This window comes from Ochotona curzoniae, unplaced genomic scaffold, assembly GCF_017591425.1.
Source record: "Ochotona curzoniae isolate NIBS_2020 unplaced genomic scaffold, NIBS_Ocur_1.0 contig_883, whole genome shotgun sequence".
Lineage (NCBI taxonomy): Eukaryota > Metazoa > Chordata > Mammalia > Lagomorpha > Ochotonidae > Ochotona > Ochotona curzoniae.
Genome location: NW_024466599.1, coordinates 55,200,895 through 55,218,963, shown reverse-complemented (window position 1 = coordinate 55,218,963; position 18,069 = coordinate 55,200,895).

Genomic DNA, 18,069 nt, shown 5'->3' with positions numbered 1-18,069 from the left:
CAGGCCATGGATGCCGTGAACTTCCTAGGAAGGTGGCCACAACAAGGATCAGGAAAGCACTAGGGAGATGAGTGTGGACTCCCCACCTCTGCGGTGGCTGGTCTGTACACTTTGCTTTCAGTTTTAAGCACATGGCTTTATAGGGGACTTTCTTGCCCTTCCAGGCAGGAGGGAAGAGCTGACAACTGGAGCAGCCCTCAGCAAGAAATAAATGCAGCCAGAAACAGTTTCCATTAGCAAGTAGCGGATGCTTAGGGATGCTGAGGTGTGCACACAGCTGCCAGCAGAAGACGCAGACAGGTGACAGTCAAGTCTGAGACCCGGGACATTCCATAGATCAGATGCATAAGTGTATGAAGGTGCAAGGCCCTTCACGGAGGGGACAAAGACATGAAATACCAGATTAAGAAGCTGCAGGTGGGGGCTGGGGCTCTGTTGGGTTCAGACTCCAGTTGCTGGACTTCCCATCCAGCTCCCTGTTCGTGTGCCTGAGAAAGCGGCAGAGGGTAGCCCAAGCACTTGGGCCCCTGCCACCCATGGGGAAGACTCAGATGGAGTTGCAGGCTTCTGCCTGACTCAACCCTGACCATTTAAGGAACAAATCAGCAAACGGAAGATGAGTTGGTCTCTCTGCCTCTCAGTCTGCTTTCAATTAAATAAAATAAATCTTGAAAAAAAACCCTCAGTTTATTTAAAAAAAAAAAACTCAGCAGCAGTAGCTAATGAGAGCAAGGAAAGTTCATGTCAATTAACATGAAGGAAGAAATGCCCAAAGATAGCCATTTGGTGAAGCAGAAAGGCCACCAGCCTAGCAAGCCCTCCTTGAGATCCAAACTGCTTCACCCTTCACCCCTGGCACTCAAAAGGCAAGTGCAAAAGAGTACCAGGTGAACTTCAGTTCCTCTCCCCGGAGAGCCTACCTGTTCCTTTTATTTCCTTCCAAGGCTAGTTTATACATTTGCAAGTGCCACATATGTACCAGAGAGCACCAAACAAAAAGTTCATGAAATCCACACTTCCTTTCCATTCCACTTTTCCATAAACCTTTTGAAGACTCCCTCCAAATACGCATTTGTAGCTTGTTCCTTTTTTTTTAAAAAAAAGCAGCTTGTTCCTTTTTTAAAAAAAGACAAAAGGTAACATATTATTGTAGCACTGTTCAGACGCTTCTTCACTTACCGGTATGTCTTGGGAAATGATCCAGACCTTCACATAAACAGTTTCCTGTTGCTCTTACAGCTGCCGGGGATTCTGTGGTATGGTTACACTGTCTTTGTCATCTGTATTGAGACTGAGGTTATTTCCAGGCTAAGTGTAGAGCCTGTATGTGATGTGATTTCTTGCACAATCATCAAGAGTCCTAGAAGATAAAATGGTGGCAACGCTAATGTCAACTTAAGTTTATCCTCTCTGTCGCTCCAGATTTCCAGACCAGCAGTCTGCGCTAAGAAACTGCTTCTCAGAGGGAGGCAGCCACGTGGTCTGCAGGGCACACAGGTGAACCAGTTCCAGGGCAGAGGGCTGGGGGAGGTCTTGTTTCCAAAGCTCTCCCTTTAAGCTTTATTATTTAAAGTCATCAGGTGTTCCTGGTCATCCATTGAGTGAGTCTCCCCACTCTGCCTGCAAACTTAAGAACTGTGACTGTGTCACTGAGCCTTAATCACCTTTGAAGCTCTATTCCCTGGCCCAGAGGCAGTGATCAATAAGTTTTTTAGGTGAGGAAACAAAGTAGTAAGTCGGGCTTCTGGGTTATATTGAGGGGGAAAAAAATAAATCAGAAACTACAGAAGGACTGAGCTCTCTAAGAACCTTAAGAGAGTTCCTGATTCTGCAGTGTTTTCATGTTTGTGATCTTGTTTCCTCCATATTTCCCTAGGGAGACTGGCCATTAAATACCTAAAACTTGGGGCCAGCACAGAGGCATCATCACAGTGGTACAGCAAGCTGATCATATGCCTGAGACACTGGCATCTCTATGGATGCTGATTTAAGTCCCAGGACCTCCATTTCCAATCCAGCTTGCTGCTTATGGCCTGGGAAAGCAGCAGAGGATAGCCCAAAGCCTTGGGACCCTGCACCCATATGGGAGATCCTGAGAAAGCTTGTGGTTCCCAGCTTTGGCACAGCTTTGGGCATTGCAGCCATTTGGAGAGTGAACTAGCAGATGGAGGACCTCACTTTGTCTCTCCCTCTTTTCTGTAACTCTGACATTCAAGTAAAATAAGTAAATCTCTAATACAAAACAAAACAAAACAAAGAATCAAGACGGTAGAATAGGGTGAGGACACGTTTAAACAGAGAAACATTAGCCAGGATGAAGCACAGATGGCACATTCCAGGAAATAGAAGACAGACCGACTGTAGAGGGGCACCTGGAGATTGATGGATACAGGAAAGCAGAAAAGACAACAGTGTGGTGTTGCAGTGACCAGACATTCCAGCAGCATTCAGCCAGCAGTGATCTGAACTGCACTAGTGGCTGGAACTCCACCAGCAACCAGAGGGGAAAGGGTGTTCATTGGTAACTCAGGAGGTGAACCCAGACAAAGAACTGCCCATCTTGCTGGTCTGTTTGATTTGACCAGGAGCAGGGACAGAACAGCAGATCACAAGCAGGCAGTGTGAAAACGGTGGATTTCACATCCCAGACCCCCCAAGAGAGCTAAATTAGGTGTCATCTTGTGCGGGGAGGCAAAGGCTATGGGACAGGACTCTGTATGCACTAAGCTGAGAGCAAATTCATTTTGGGCTGTGAACTGCAACAGCATAGCATCTCTCAGACCAAATGGCCACCTACGTGGTAGCCCCCAGATCTAATGGCCAGCAGGTCAAGAACTCCACAAGTGGCACATCAGCTGCAATTTTGTACAGTATAGCAAAGGCTTTGAGACTGCAGGGACAATAGTGAGATGTACATGTGCTGAGCTGGGAGCAAACTCATTGAACTCATTGCATTGCACTGGTCCCACAGGGAAAATAATACCGACTTTGGCATCTTACAACTTAAAATAGGTCCTTTCAGCCCTCAGATCTAATGGCCAGCAGGTTCCAGCAGGATCAGCACCACCAGCAACCTAGCTATTCTGGACACCTGGTGTCTCTAATCCTGGAAACTGCACGAACCAGAAATGGGGAAAAGGTTATACAGACAATGTGGCAGCCTCAGCATGGTATCAAAGGAAGTGGAGAGTGGTGAGCCAGGAGCTGGGGCTACAGAGACCATGGTTGAAATCTAACATAAGAACCCAGACCTGGAACTAGCTGGAGGGAGTGGCACAAGTGACTGCAAACAGAGCCGTGTATCAACTGCAATAAGTAAAACTGAATTGTAGACCTGTGGGTGACACAGCTTGGATACCTGCTCTAAGGAGAAGAATCTGCTAACCAGAAGTACAATGACCAAGATCAAAAGAGACAGAGGCACAATGAATATTACTGAAGACTCACCTGCAAAGGAGCAAAAGCCTTTGCCAATCTCAGAGTTAACTGAAGAATACATCAAGAAAATAAGGGGTACAGAATTCAAAACACTTGTTATAAAACTTCTCAACAACAAGAAGCACATGCAGAAATTTAAGGAATAGATCAAGAAGGAAATAGCAACACTGAAACAAAATCCAATTGAATTATTGGAAATGAAGGATGCAATAGAGCAAATTAAAAATTCAATTGAAAGTCTCAGTAATAGAATGAAGGAGGCAGAAAGAATCTCAGAACTGGAAGATATTTCCTGTCACCAAGAGGAAACAAACAAAAAGCTGGAAGTAGAGCTGAGTCAAGCTAAAAAATGTATTCAAAAATTAAGAGACACTATTAAAAGGCCAAATATAAGAGTTATGGGAGTTCCAGAAGATGCAGAAAGAGAAGCTGGGCTTAAAAATGTATTTAATGAGGGCCCAGTGGCATGGCCTAGCAGCTTAAGTCCTCACCTTGAACGCGCCCGGGATCCCATATGGGCGCCGGTTCTAATCCTGGCAGCTCCACTTCCTATCCAGCTCCCTGCTTGTGGCCTGGGAAAGCAGTTGAGGACGGCCCAAAGCTCTGGGACTCTGCACCCATGTGGGATACCTGGAAGAAGTTCCTGGCTCCTGGCTTTGGGTCGGCATAGCATTGGCCGTTGCGCTCACTTGGGGAGTGAATCATCGGACGGAAGATCTTCCTCTCTGTCTCTCCTCCTCCTCTCTGTCTATCTGGCTTTCCAATAAATAAATAAATCTTTTTTAAAAATGTATTTAATGAAATAATAAAGGAAAATTTCCCTTTATTCTGGAGAAAAAATTGGGAAATGACATCCAGGAAGGGTACAGAACTCCCAACAGGCTTGACCAAAAGCAATCTTCACAAAGACACATGATAATAAAGCTCTCTTCAATCGAACATGAGGAAAAGGAAAAGACCCTTAGATGTGCACGTGAAAAAAATCAACTGACGTATAAAAGAATGCCAATTAAATTCACAGCTGATCCCTCACAAAAAAACTCTACAGGTCAGAAGAGAATGGAATAACATATTCCAGATCTAAAAGCAAAAAAATTGTCAGTCCAGGATAACATACCCAGCAAAGCTTTCCTTTTGTCTTTGAAAGTAAAATAAAATTCTCACACAGTAAAGAAAAGTTAAAAGAATATGCCTCTTTCAAACCTGCCCTACAAATGATACTTAAAGATGTTCTCTCGACAGAGAAAAGGAATAGCACCCACCAAAACTAAAGGCAAGTGTGAAGAATATCCCAGCAAAATAACAACAGAAGACTAAATCAATGAACAACCTATTGTTAAATGACAAGACCAAATTACCACCTATTTATATTAACCCTGAATGTAAATGGCTTATTAAACTCATCAATCAAACATCATAGATTAGTAGACTGAATTAAAAACACAAAACCCATCTATTTATTGCCAACAGGAGATAATCTCACCAACAAAGATCAGCGGAAACTATACCTCACGGATTCTGATGGTTTTGTTTTTAGTTTCATTTCTTCAAAACACTTTTTTTTCATTAAATTCTTCACTGACTCATAGATCTTAGAGTAGCATCATTTTCTTTAAGAACATTCTTAATTTTCATTTCTTCAGTGACACAGTCATTCAGTAGCATGTTGTTTAAGTTCAAGGCATCATAAGCTTCAATTTTTTCTTCCTGTTGTTGCTTTTGTTTTGTGGCTTTTCATTTAAGGGATGTATAGTAACTGTGTAATAGAGACTATCATATGCAGTGGCATGTTTAACTGAATGGCATTGTAAATTTCTGTTTTTCTTCTTGTTGTTGATTTTGTTGTGGCTTTTCACTTGGGGGGATTTATACTGACTATGTAGTGGAGACTGACATGTCCAGATATAAGGATTCAGTGCAGTGTGCATCTGTACTTTCGGATGGAGGATGGACCCCCAGTGAAACTGTTGGATGTGTCTTGACAATGGGATGTGGACTCTGCCATTATCCATGACCACAATGACAGACTTATGAAAGTCTATGAGAAATTATGATGTTGTAATGGTACAGGAGAATTCAGTGGGGGAGGAGTAGAGGAAATCCCATGCTCTATGGAACTGTATCATAAAATGATAATAATAAATGAAAAAAAAGAAAAGATAAAGCAAAATGTTTACTTATCTGTAAAACAAAGCAAAACAAAAAAATACCTATAACTGAAAGGTCCTGTGAACATGTAGAGTATGTTGACCCAGCCAGCACACATTCTGGGTCTTCTGGGCCAACACTTATTTCAGAGCCAAGATATAGCTTCTGTTTTATGGGTAATGGCTCAGTAGGACTATATTTTTTCAAGCCCCATAGGAATATTCCCTGTGGGCTGTAATGTGCAGTCACTGTATCCGAACTGTCTGAGGTCTGCTGGGCCCAGGGCATCTTCAAACACGGGCTCCCACAATGAAAACCTGCTGTCGTCCCCTAGTCCAGAATACACTCCCCTCCCTGTTTTGGGACTCTGACCTCAGTGATCCAATCATGGTCCAAGAAAATGACCATCCTGGCCCCATCAGGACTCTTTGGGTCTGTTATAAGCACTTACAGATAAGAGCTGTTTTGGACTTGGAACACAACTATTTTTCTTGCCACTATATGGGGAGAATTTCCCAAGAGTAGACCAGAAAGACAGGAAGTGAGACTGCACCTCCAAGGAGGGAGGGAGGAAGAGAGATCAACCAGCAGGTCATAGTTATGTCTCCGGATTCACCCATGTCCCAACTTATGTCTGCCTTCTGGGGTTGCCACTTATAAGTCAATAGACTCTTTTTTTTTTTTTTTTTTTTTTTTTTTTGCTTAAAATCTATGCATGTCAGGCTTTTTGTTTTTTTAATTCTTTATTTTATGCCACAGTTTAATAAGCATTGTGGTTTCCCCTCCTCTCCCTCACTGTTCTCTCCAATCAGGCTTTTGGTTTTATGCAAGGAAAAAACCCTCCAGTCCCTGTAAACATAGACATTGGACCGGGGAAACTGTTCTTTCTACAAAGCTGCCAAGAAGCAGCGGTTCTCAGATTTAGTACAGGTAAGAGCTCACAAAGATCCTTCTTTGGTTGGTGGGAGGTGGATCAGAGGCATTCCTCATGTTCTGGGGATGCAACAGATGTGCAAACTTGCATAAGAGAGTGGGCAAGGGTCAGCTTGGTCAAGCAGGTGTGCCCCTCAACCCGCAGCACCAGGAGAGGTCTTCATAAATGCACGACAGATCACTGCACCACTACACTGCTCTTTCCCTTATCTCCTCTTCTAGAATCTCCCATCACACCTATGATAAGCATACAGGGCATTTTGTTTTTGCCCCTAGTCCCAGACACAGCTAGGAAAACCTTTGGAACCTCCAGAGTGATGTCCTTCATATGCTAATAAGATGACAAATGGCTGGAGACCCTTAGGAGCTTCAGGAAGTGTGGGTGGGTCACCAGCAAGACCAAGGCAGAACTAACAGTTGTCACCAGCCCTGCACGGTTGCCTAGCGGTTAATGTCCTCGCTTTGCACATGCTGGGATCCCATAAGGGCACTGGTTCTAATCCCAGTAGCCCCGCTACCCATCCAGCTCCCTGTTTCTGGCCTGGAAAAGCAGTGGAGGATGGCCCAAAGCTTTGGGACCCTGCACCTGCCTGGGAAACCCGGAAGAAGCTCCTGGCTCCTTCAGATCAGCTGGGGAGTGAATCATTGGACAGAAGATCTTCCTTTCTGTCTCTCCTCCCCTCTGTATATCTGGCTTTTCAATAAAAATAAATTTTTAAATCTTCAAAAAAAATTTTTAGGGCCCGGCGCGGTGGTGCAAGTGGTTAAAGGTCCTCGCCTTGCACGCCCGGGATCCCATATGGGCGCCGGTTCTAATCCCGGCAGCCCTGCTTCCCTTCCAGCTCCCTGCCTGTGGCCTGGGAAAGCAGTCGAGGACGGCCCAAAGCTTTGGGAACCTGCACCCGCGTGGGAGACCCGGAAGAGGCTCCTGGCTTTGGATCGGCATAGTATCGGCCCGTTGCGCTCACTTGAGGAGTGAATCATCGGACGGAAGATCTTCCTCTCTGTCTCTCCTCTCTGTATATTGCCTTTCCAATAAAAAAATAATAAAAAATAAATCTTTAAAAAAAAATTTTTTTAAAAGAGTTGGTACCTCCACCCTAGGGAGTTTCAGGGGGTTGAAAAACCCTTGGTTACTGATGAACTCTGGAATGCCTACATAAATAAACCACCATCAAAACTCATAAATGATGAGGTCCAGACATTCCAGGCTGGCAAGCATATTACAATACTAGAATATTACAATACTCCTGGGGAGGGCATGGAAACTGCAAGCTCCCCCCATTAACCACCATACCACTTACAATGCCTTGCCCCAGGCAGCTCTTTTAATTGGCTGGTTCCAATGTAAGTGCTTTATCGTCAACTGGTAAACCTAACAGAAATGTTTCCCTGGATTCTATGAGCCAACTTACTGACTGTGAAGCAGTAGCTGTGGGAACCCATCATTTTATAATTGATGGGCTCATAAGTATATAGATAGCAACCTGGAACTGGGGACTAGAATCTTCAATGAGGACACTCTCGTGAGATCCCATGCTAATTCCAGGTAGATAATGTCAGGATTGAATTGTTGGGCACCAGTTGAAAGAGTCGTGTGTGTGTGTGTGTGTGTGTGTGTGTGTGTGTGTTTATAAATACAATGAAAGGGAATTTGTTAAAATGTTTTAAATAAATAAAAATCAAAAGCTGAAAGAGAGCTTACAACATTCAGAGAAAGGGGACAGCTAGTAGAGGGAAAAAAAAGTTCTGAACCCCTTTGTGGCCTGTAGTATTTCTTCTATTATTATTACTATTATTTATTTATTTATTTTAAAGGCAGATTGACAAAGAGGAATGCCTGAGACTGGGCCAAGCTGAAATCAGGAACCACAAACTCCATTTGGGTCTCATGGAAGGCAGGTGCTCAGGTACCAGAGCCACCCAGGCACATTGGCAGGAAGCTGGAGCAGAAGCATAGTCAGATAGGTATTCCCCTACAGGACATAGGTAACCCAACAGAGTAACGTAACCTGATCCACAGTCCCCGCCTTCCACATGACTTCTTACCTGAACAAGAGATCATAAACAGCTCTCCCCACCCATTGTCCTCCCAAGACACCAGAAAAATCTCACTAGAGGTCAAACCTGACTTCCTGTCTGCCCTGCTTGTGACTCTCTGCAGCCTCACCTTCCTGATCCCCAAGCAATCTTTCAGCCTCACCTCTGCACATAAACATTTTTTTCTTTTGCTCTGCCTTCTAAGGTGTTTCCACTCTCCTGCCCTTCTTCCCTTTCTTCTTCCTGCCTATAATTTCTTGTAATGCGTTAGGTGAATGTTGTGGCCTCTTACTCATGTCTCTGAGTGACTCAGAGGTGACTCAGAGGAGACTGGTTCTACCAAGGCCCCTCTCACTCATGCTCACCTCCTGGGTGCCCAGATTCCAGGGTGTGGACTTTCCCGAACTGACAAGTCTTCCGGCTCCAGCTGTGAGACTACCCGCCTCCTCCCAGGACAGGAAGTTCAGTAGTCTAGTCCCCATGAGGAGTGGAGGTTCCTGGAGGTGACTCTGCAGCTCGTGATCAGAAATATGGAAGCAGCAAGAACATTCCTGAAAGCCTTTGGACGCAGAAGGAGCTCAGTAGAGCAATGTACTAACTTCAGAAGATCATACTGGCTGATTCCCTCTGTCCCAGGGACTCCCTGTCCCTGGCTCTAGATGCAGCCCACAATTCCCAGTCAAGGCTTTCACCTGGCGTTCCCTCCTCTGTGGCTGCTGATAGAAGGAAACCTCCAATGAGGACCCGAGAAGCTCCAGGCTACCGTGTTGTAGGATCATGGTTATGAAATGATTAGGTTCTATTTGGAATATATGTTTGTAGATATTACAATTAAGACCAGTAAAACTCTTTTGTGTGGTAAAACTAAAACCCCATTAAATTTTTATTTCAAACACAGGTCTCAAAATTACACACACATATATACATGCACATGATGGTCGCTGCAGAAAGTTCTTGAAAATGGAATAAAAAGGTAAGTTTACTTGAGTGCTGAAAATTGAATGAAGGTTTGGTGTAATGGTTAGATGCTGTGTGAGAGGCCCACATCCCATGTTAGAGTCCAGCTTCTTGTTATGGACATCCTGAAAGGGAGAGGAAGACAACCAAGTACTTGGGGCCCTGCCACACACGTGAGAGACCTAAATAGATTCCTGCCAACCCTGCCTATTGCCAGTATTTAGGGAGTGAACCTATTTAGGGTCATGGAATAGCATTCTCTCTGTCTCTGCATTTCAAATAATTTCAAAAGTATTTGTGAAAGCCACAAATTTTTGTTCAAAAATTAACTTGATAAACAGATTGGTCAGTGCCTATCAATCTATTTGATGTTTTTCTAGTGATCACCAAGTCAGAGTTCATTATGGGGCCAGGTGCAATGGCCTAGTAGCAAAATCCTTCCCCTTGCAAGCGCTAGGATCCCATATGGGTGTCAGTTTGTGCTCCACTTCCCACCTAGCTCCCTACTTGTGACCTGGGAAGGCAGTAGAAAATGGCCCAAAGCCTTGGGACCGTGCACCTGCAGGGGAGACCTGGAAGAAGCGCCTGGCTTCAGGTTGGCTCAGCTCCAGCTATTGCAGGTACTTGTGGAGTTAATCAGCAGATGAAAGATCTTTCTGTCTCTCCTTCTCTCTATAAACCTTCCTTTCCAATAAAAATAAATGAACCTAAAACAAAAAAGTTCATTATAGCGAGGTCAGCTATACCAGCTAGGATATAGTTCCACTGGAACACTGCCACACCTTCTGGCTTGCACTATGTACCTGGCTACTTCTGCCACAGCATCAGTGACGTGTGGCCCACACAGCCTGAACTGTTTATTATCTTGTCCTTTACAGAAAGTTTGTCCTCAGGCTCTTTAAAATACATCTTGCCTTCAACCAATTCTCTTAAAGACATTTAAATTGGGCCCGGGGTGATGGTGCAGTGGTTGGGGTCCTCGCCTTGCACGCCTGGGATCCCATATGGGCGCTGGTTCTGGTCCTGGCAGCCCCGCTTCCCATCCAGCTCCCTGCCTGTGGCCCAGGGAGGCAGTCGAGGACGGCCCAAAGCTTTGGGAACCTGCACCCGCGTGGGAGACCCGGAAGAGGCTCCTGGCTTCGGATCGGCATAGCATCAACCGTTGTGCTCACTTGGGGAGTGAATCATCAGACGGAAGATCTTCCTCTTTGTCTCTCCTCTCTGTATATCTGCCTTTCCAATAAAAAAAAAAATCTTTAAAAAAAATCTTTAAAAAAAAAGACATTGAAATTATTTGTATCTTTTCAACATTACCACCCCCAAAAACCCCCACAAAACAAGCAAAAAACACACACAACTAGCACTTTTCCTTTTTAAAGATTGTTTTTATTTATTCATATTTATTTGAAAGATAGGGCATAGCCAGGCAAGCAGCTGCCTACAGTGCCAGCATTCAATATAGGTGTCAGTTTAATTCCTGGCTGTTCCACTTTTGATCCAGCTCCATGCTAATGTGCCTAGGAAAACAGAAGGTAGCTCAATGCATGAGCCCCTGGATCCATCTGGAAGACAGCTGCTGACTTTGGCCTGACCCAGCCCAGGTCATTGCAGCTATCTGAGAAGTGAACCAGTGGATGGAAGAGTGCACTCACTCTAACTCTGTTTTTCAAATAAATTTTAAATCTGTAAAACTTAAAACATAATTATAATACACTTGGAAGAATAAAGGGAAGGGAAAGAAAGGAGAGGGAGAACAGAAAAAAAAAAAGGCAGGGAAATAGCAAGATTTATCTACTGTTTCACTTCCCCAAATGCCTGCAAAGTTATGAGCTAATAACTCCACATCTCGCATGTGGGAGGCAGAAACCTAGCTGCTCAAGCCTCCTAGGGTTCTCATTAGCAAAAGCTGGATCAGAGACGGATCTGAGACTCAAATCCAGGCACTCTGATAAGGTGATGAGACTGTCCCCAGCAGCATCTGTGCTCTGCACCGAACTCCTGTGGTGCCTAACCACAACACTGGTGGATGGCCACCGCAGGGATCAGTGGTTGAGAATATGACCGCATAGAAACATAATGAGTCCATATACAAAGACCATCTTTGTAAGGAGACTTTGAAATTAATAAATGTTGCACCTCAAGGGATGACTAAGATATCAGTAACTGCCAAAACTGTCAAGGTGAAGGGCTGTACCAAAAGAGCTCCTTCTGGGTGCAGGCTTGGCAGCACAGTGCAGCACCTAGAACTGAGTTCCACATCTGTTTCAATCCAGCTTTTCTAATGTGTACCTGCGAGGCAGCAGATGACTTAAGTACTTGGGTCACTATCTTCTACATGGGAGGCATGGATGGTGCTCCTGGCATCTGGCTTTACCATGGCCCAGTCCTGCCTATTGTGGGCATTTGGGAAGAGAATAAGCAGGTGGAAGGTCTCTCTTTCTCTCCTCTCTTTTTCTCGCTCTTTCTGCCTTTCTAATAAATATGAATAAATAGACTTTCAAGAAAGATTTCATTTTCACAATGAAAAAATCAGGACACACAGTAAAAAGCCTCAAAGAACTTTCCAGGGTCCAAGATAAGGTAAAAATTTAGGGTTACAAACAATGAAAATTAGATATTGGCCACCAATGACCTATGATCAAATACAGAGGGACAAGAAGGAGCCTTAAAGAGAAAGGAAGGGAAGGCAAGCCAATGAGCAAATACAAGCATGTGCCTGGCATGTGTAATTGATACACTTGGTGTAGACATGGTGTTCCAAGTGGTACAACAGCATGGCAGCACTTACATCAGACAGTCAGAACAGAAGCAGACCCTAAGGAGCTGGCCCCATAAGCCATTGTGAGTGGCTGAATAACACATCATGTATATACAATACTCAATTTAATCCCCTCAGTACTCTTGCACCTGACAATTGAAAGAAGCAACACCAAAGGACGATATCAAGCCCAGCAGTGTCTGTTTGCCTCCAAGTCAGTCTCAGGTGGTTCCCTGCATTCTAACTCCTGGTGGTAACTAAGGAAGCAAACTTGTGGCCATCTCAGACTTTACTGGGTAATTCAGACATGCACGTACTGAGTTCAAGTCACCCACTGCTGCATATGCTGTGTCAAAGAAAAGGTCTGTATGAATAGTATGCCCAAGAAAAGATGCTCAACACTATTAGTATTCTTTTTAAAAAGATTTATTTTTATTGGAAAAGCAGATTTACAAAGAAATGACAGAAAGATTTTCCATCCACTGGTTCACTACCCCGTGTCACAACGGCTGCTGGCTAAGCTGATCCAAGCCAGGAGCATCTTCCAGGTCTCCCATGAGGGTGCAAAGTCCTAAGGCTTTGGGTCATCCTCTACTGCATTCATCCAGCAGGGAGCTGGATAGTGGAGCAGCCAGGATATGAACCAGCACCATTTGGAATCCTGGCACATGCAAGGGGAGGATTTAGCCACTGAGTTCTCACAATGGGCTCAAAACTATTAATTAGTCTTTAGAGAAGTACAAATCAATGCCAGAATGAGAGATCCAAGATGGCTAAGAGGGTATTGCCATACTAATTTAAGCAGCTCTGGAACATGACAAGAACAAATGACTGTTTCTGAAGATTTGACTAATGGAAACTTTCAACAATGAAAAGAAAAGAAAAAGAGCAGCGGAGACTCAGTTGGACAGGAGAGAAGATGGAGACGCTGGCTTCCCAGGTGGCTGCAGGCTGTGTGCTGTCATCTTACCCACTCAAGGTGGAAGTAGTTTTCACTGAGAGAGCATCCCAGAGTCACACATGGCATTTTACATGGGCCTGGAGAACTGATTGGGGTCTGAACCCTCTTGGGAGTAGAGCAGGGAAGCCCCTGTCCTTTCCTTTCTGTCCTGTCCCAGATCACATATGGCAAGAAGCCCAGCAACGCACTCTGCTCTGCTCCTCCCAGCAATATAGTCAGAATCAGGGCAGTACGTGGGGCAAAGGACAGACCTCCATCCCCTGAAGCTGTGGGAAATCTCCAGACATTAGGCCCAGAGCTGCGCTCATGCATCTTGTTACCGGCTCAGCTTAGTATAGAAATAAAAAGCCAGGACGCAGTTGCAGACAGAGTTTTATTTTCCAAGTGAACATGAGAAGGAAGAGGAAAGCACCTGCTGGGAGTTCCACAAGATGGGGGGTCTCCCGAAAGGTGAGAGACACTGAGGTTTCTGGAAGTGTCTTGCGTTTTTAAGGGTTTCCAGACTCCCTGTCGGGGCAGGAACCTGTGAAAGACTCTCCACACTGGTGATCTCTAACCAATTAGGAAATGGCTGGGCAGTTCCTCTGTTGTCCACTTGAAGGTGTTATTGGACGACTAACAAACAGTAAGTTTCTTGACCATCAGTGTACATGCTAACACAGGGCAGAGATAGTGGCCCAGACAGAATGGCCTTACAACATTTACCCCTGGAATTCACACAGCTTTTAGCGGGCTTGAATGGTCTCAAACCCCAAATTCAGGCAGATTCACCTTAGCTTCTAGAAGTTAAATTCAGAAGTCCACCATAAAAACCAGTCTGCTCCCACTCTGGGAGCCTCACTATACCCCACAACACAAGAACTATTGACAATTCGTTCTAAATGTCTTAGTTCCACCAGAATCCACCTTGTGGACAAAAAGGAAGGACTTACATGCATTCAACTTCTCTGAACTTAAACCCTCCAGAGTTCACTCTCCTGTATACCTTGGAGTCACCTGTAGGATTGAAGCAGGGTCCAGTTCACACCCCATAGTCCTAGGGCTAGGGCAATGGCTATTATAAGCCACAGCACCAGTTGGACTCTCTTAGCAGGACCAGAAGAAAGGGTCCACTCATATCACACAGTCCTAGAGCCCCAGAAATTGGAGCCACAAGCCCAGGCATCATGCAGCCTTGCCAGCAGAACAAGGGGGCAGCCACCCTGATCCTGCTCAGCACTACAAAGTCCTGACAATTAAATTCAACAGAGAGACCGACAACAACCCTGTGGGCCAGAGGTACACACATAAGGAAACTCCTCTTCATGTCAAAACCACTCCTCTGTCCCCACAAACTACACCAATTAGACTACGTTGTCAGCTACACATAGCTGACACTGATTAAGACATCTTAGAAACTAAATTCTTGAGCATACATAGAACTAAAGCCAAAGCAACAAGCCAAGAGATACCCTACATTCCAGCTAAACCATAAACTCTTTCCTAGTAAGCTGTACTCCATAAGGAAGGGACTAGTATGCCACATGCACAGACATCAATGTAGGGACACAGGGGACATGGGGAAGCAAAGCAGTATGATGTCTCCAAAGGAACACAGTAACCCTGCAGAATTAGATCCTGAACTGAAGCATATCGATGAAATGACAGACACAGAATTCAAAATATGTTTGTAGAAAACTCAATGAAATTGTAGGGAATATAGATATACAGATTAAAGAAATGAGAAAATGAGTGAATTACAAGAATTAAAATATTACCAAGAAGATAGTTTATTAACAAGAGTTAGAAATTTTGGAGGGCCACTCTGGTGGCCTAACAGGCTAATCCTCAGCCTGCAAGTGCTGGCATCCTATGTGCATCAGTTTGTGTCCCAGCTGCTTCACTTCCGACTGAGCTTCCTGCTTATGGCATGGAAAAGAATTAATTGGGATTGACATCCCAAATATTTAAGCAACTTTAAAAATTTCAACAACAACAAACAATCCAATTAAATAATGGGCAAAAGACTTAAATAGACAGTTCTCAAAAGAAGAAATACAAGTGGCCTACAAATTCTGACAAAGTACTCAACATCACTAGCCATAAAGGAAACGCAAATCCAAACCACCATGATGTATCACCTCACTCCTGTCAGAATGGCTAAAATCCAAAAACACACAGAGTAACAAATGCTGGCAAGGATGTAGAGAAAGGGGAACACTTATCCACTGTTGGTGAGAACGCAAATTAGTGCAGCCACTGTGGACAGCAGTGTGGAGACGTCTTTAAAACCAGAAAGAGACTTGCTATATGGTCCAGCAATCCCACTACTGGGTATACACCCTAAAGACTTGACCACGATGGGTCCAAGAGACCCCTGCACCACCATGGTTACAGCAGCACTGGCCACAACAGCCAGCACCAACCAAGGTATCCATCATCAGATGGATGGATAAAGAAAATGTGGTATATATACAGAGTATATATGTCTTTTTCCCATGCCTCATAAATGCTGGGAATCTCTCATTATTGTCACTTTAAGCAATCTGGGGCAGGCATTTGGCACAACAGTTAAGATGGTGCTTGGGATGTCCCTAACCCTTATTAGTTCAAATCTTAACTCTGTTCTGGATTCAAGTTTCCAAGTAATGCATGCCCTGGAAGCAAAGGATGGCTTTAGTCCTCAGGCCCCTGCACTTATGTAGGAGACCCAGAGGAAGCTCATGGCTCCCAGCTTCAGACCAGCCCAGCTCTGGTTATAGCAGCCATTAAAGAGTAAACAAGCAGATGAAAGATCTGTCTCTCCCTTTTTCTCTAATTCTCTCTTTCTCTCTGTAATTCCTTTTTTAAAAAAAAAAACTAATTGAAAATCAGAATTAGAGAGAGCGAGCGAGGTCTTCCATCTGCTGGTTTGCTCCACAAACGGATGCAACAGCTGGAACCAGGCTGGGCTGAGTCAGGAGCCAGGAGCCTCTTCTAGGTCTCCCATGGTGGTTCAGGGTCCCAAGGATTTGTACCATCCTCAGCTGCTTTCCCAGGCCACAAGCAGGGAGCTGGATGGGAACCGGAGCAGTTAGGACATGTACTGGTGCCCATATTGTATCACAGTGTTTGCAAGGGGAGGATTTAACTAATTGAGCCACTATACCAGGCCCAAAATAAATAAATCTTAAAAAAAAAAAAAAAGATGGACCCTGAGCAGTAGCCTAGCGTCTAAAGTCCTTGCCTTGCATGTGCCAGGATCCCATACAGGTGCCAGTTCTAATCCCAGCGACCCCACTTCCCATCCAGCTCCCTGCTTGTGGCCTAGGAAATCAGTTGAGGACGGGCCAAAGCTTTGGGACCCTGCACCCATGTGGGAGACCTGGAAAAGTCTCCAGGCTCATGACTTCAGATTGGCTGAGCTCTGGCCATTGCGGTCACTTGGGGGGGTCATCAGTTGGGTGATCTTCCTCTCAGTCTCTCCTCTTCTCTGTATATCTGTCTTTGCAATAAAAATAAATAATTTTTTTTAAAAAAGGAAAGAATTGGATGTGAAAATTATGCCAAGTCTGTTAAAAACTAATTAGGTATAAAAGATTTCTTTTTTTCTTAAAGCGGTGGGGGCGGGGGTGGAATCTCAAAATAACTTCCCCAAAACAACAAAACAACAGGATGAGGTACTTGTAAAGGATCCTCATACTTGCTAGAGGGATATAATAAAAAGATGAACCATAACAAGTGTTAGCAAAGATGTCTAGAAAATTGATATTTTGGGTGCTGGTGTTGGACACAGTGGGTAAAGCTGCCACCTATGATGCTGGCATTCCATGTGGGTGCCAGTTCGAGTCCCATATGCTCTACTTTCAATACAGCTCCCAGCTAATGCTCTGCAAAGGTAGTGAAGGATGGCCCAAGTGTTGGGCCCTGCATCCAAGTGGAAGATGCAGACACTCCTGACCCTGGCCTCTGGAATGGACCAGTAAATGGAAGCTTGCTCACTCACTCTCTCAGTCTCTTTCTCTCCCCTCTCTCTGTAACTCTGCATTATAAATAAATAAGTAAATATTGAAGAAGAAAACATGCTGGATACTCCACACTGAGATGCAATATGATCCAGCAGTTCTCCTAGGTACACTCAGATATCCAAGACAAATTAAAACATGTATCCTCAAAACACTTAAGCACAAATGCTTCACAGCAGCATTATTCACAACTGCCAAAAAGTTGAAACAACACAAATGGCCATCGAATGATGAAGTGCAGCTCTATACAACAGATATATATATAGTGTATAGATCTATATAGTATGTGGCAACATAAAGAAGTGAGAACTACCCATACATGCTACTACCTGGAGGATACTTGAAGACATTACGCTAAGTGAAAGAACACACATAAATAGCCAAATATTTCATGGTTACATTTGTATGAAATGTCCTGAATAAGCACAACCAAAGAGACTGAAAGTGAATCAGTTGGCAGCCACAAGAGGAAGTAGGAAGTGACTGCTAATGGATGTAAGATGAAGAATGTGTTCTAGAAATAGATCATGGAAATGGTTTCATAACTTTGTGAATTCACTAAAAACCTTGAAAAGACAGACTTTGTGGCCTTCTGTGTTAAGTTACTGCTTGCATCATCTGCATCTTATATCAAATGCTGGTTCAAGTCCTTGCTGCTTCACTTCCATTTGAGCTTTCTTCCAACGTGCCTGGTAGGCAGCAAATGATGGCCTACTTACTTGAGTTCTTGCCACCTACATGGAAGGCCCAGATGGAATGCTTGGCTCCTGGCTTTGCCCTGGTCTAGCAACTGCCATTGAAGTCCTCTGGGGAATGAATCAGCAAAAGGAATCTCTCTCTTTTCCTCTCTG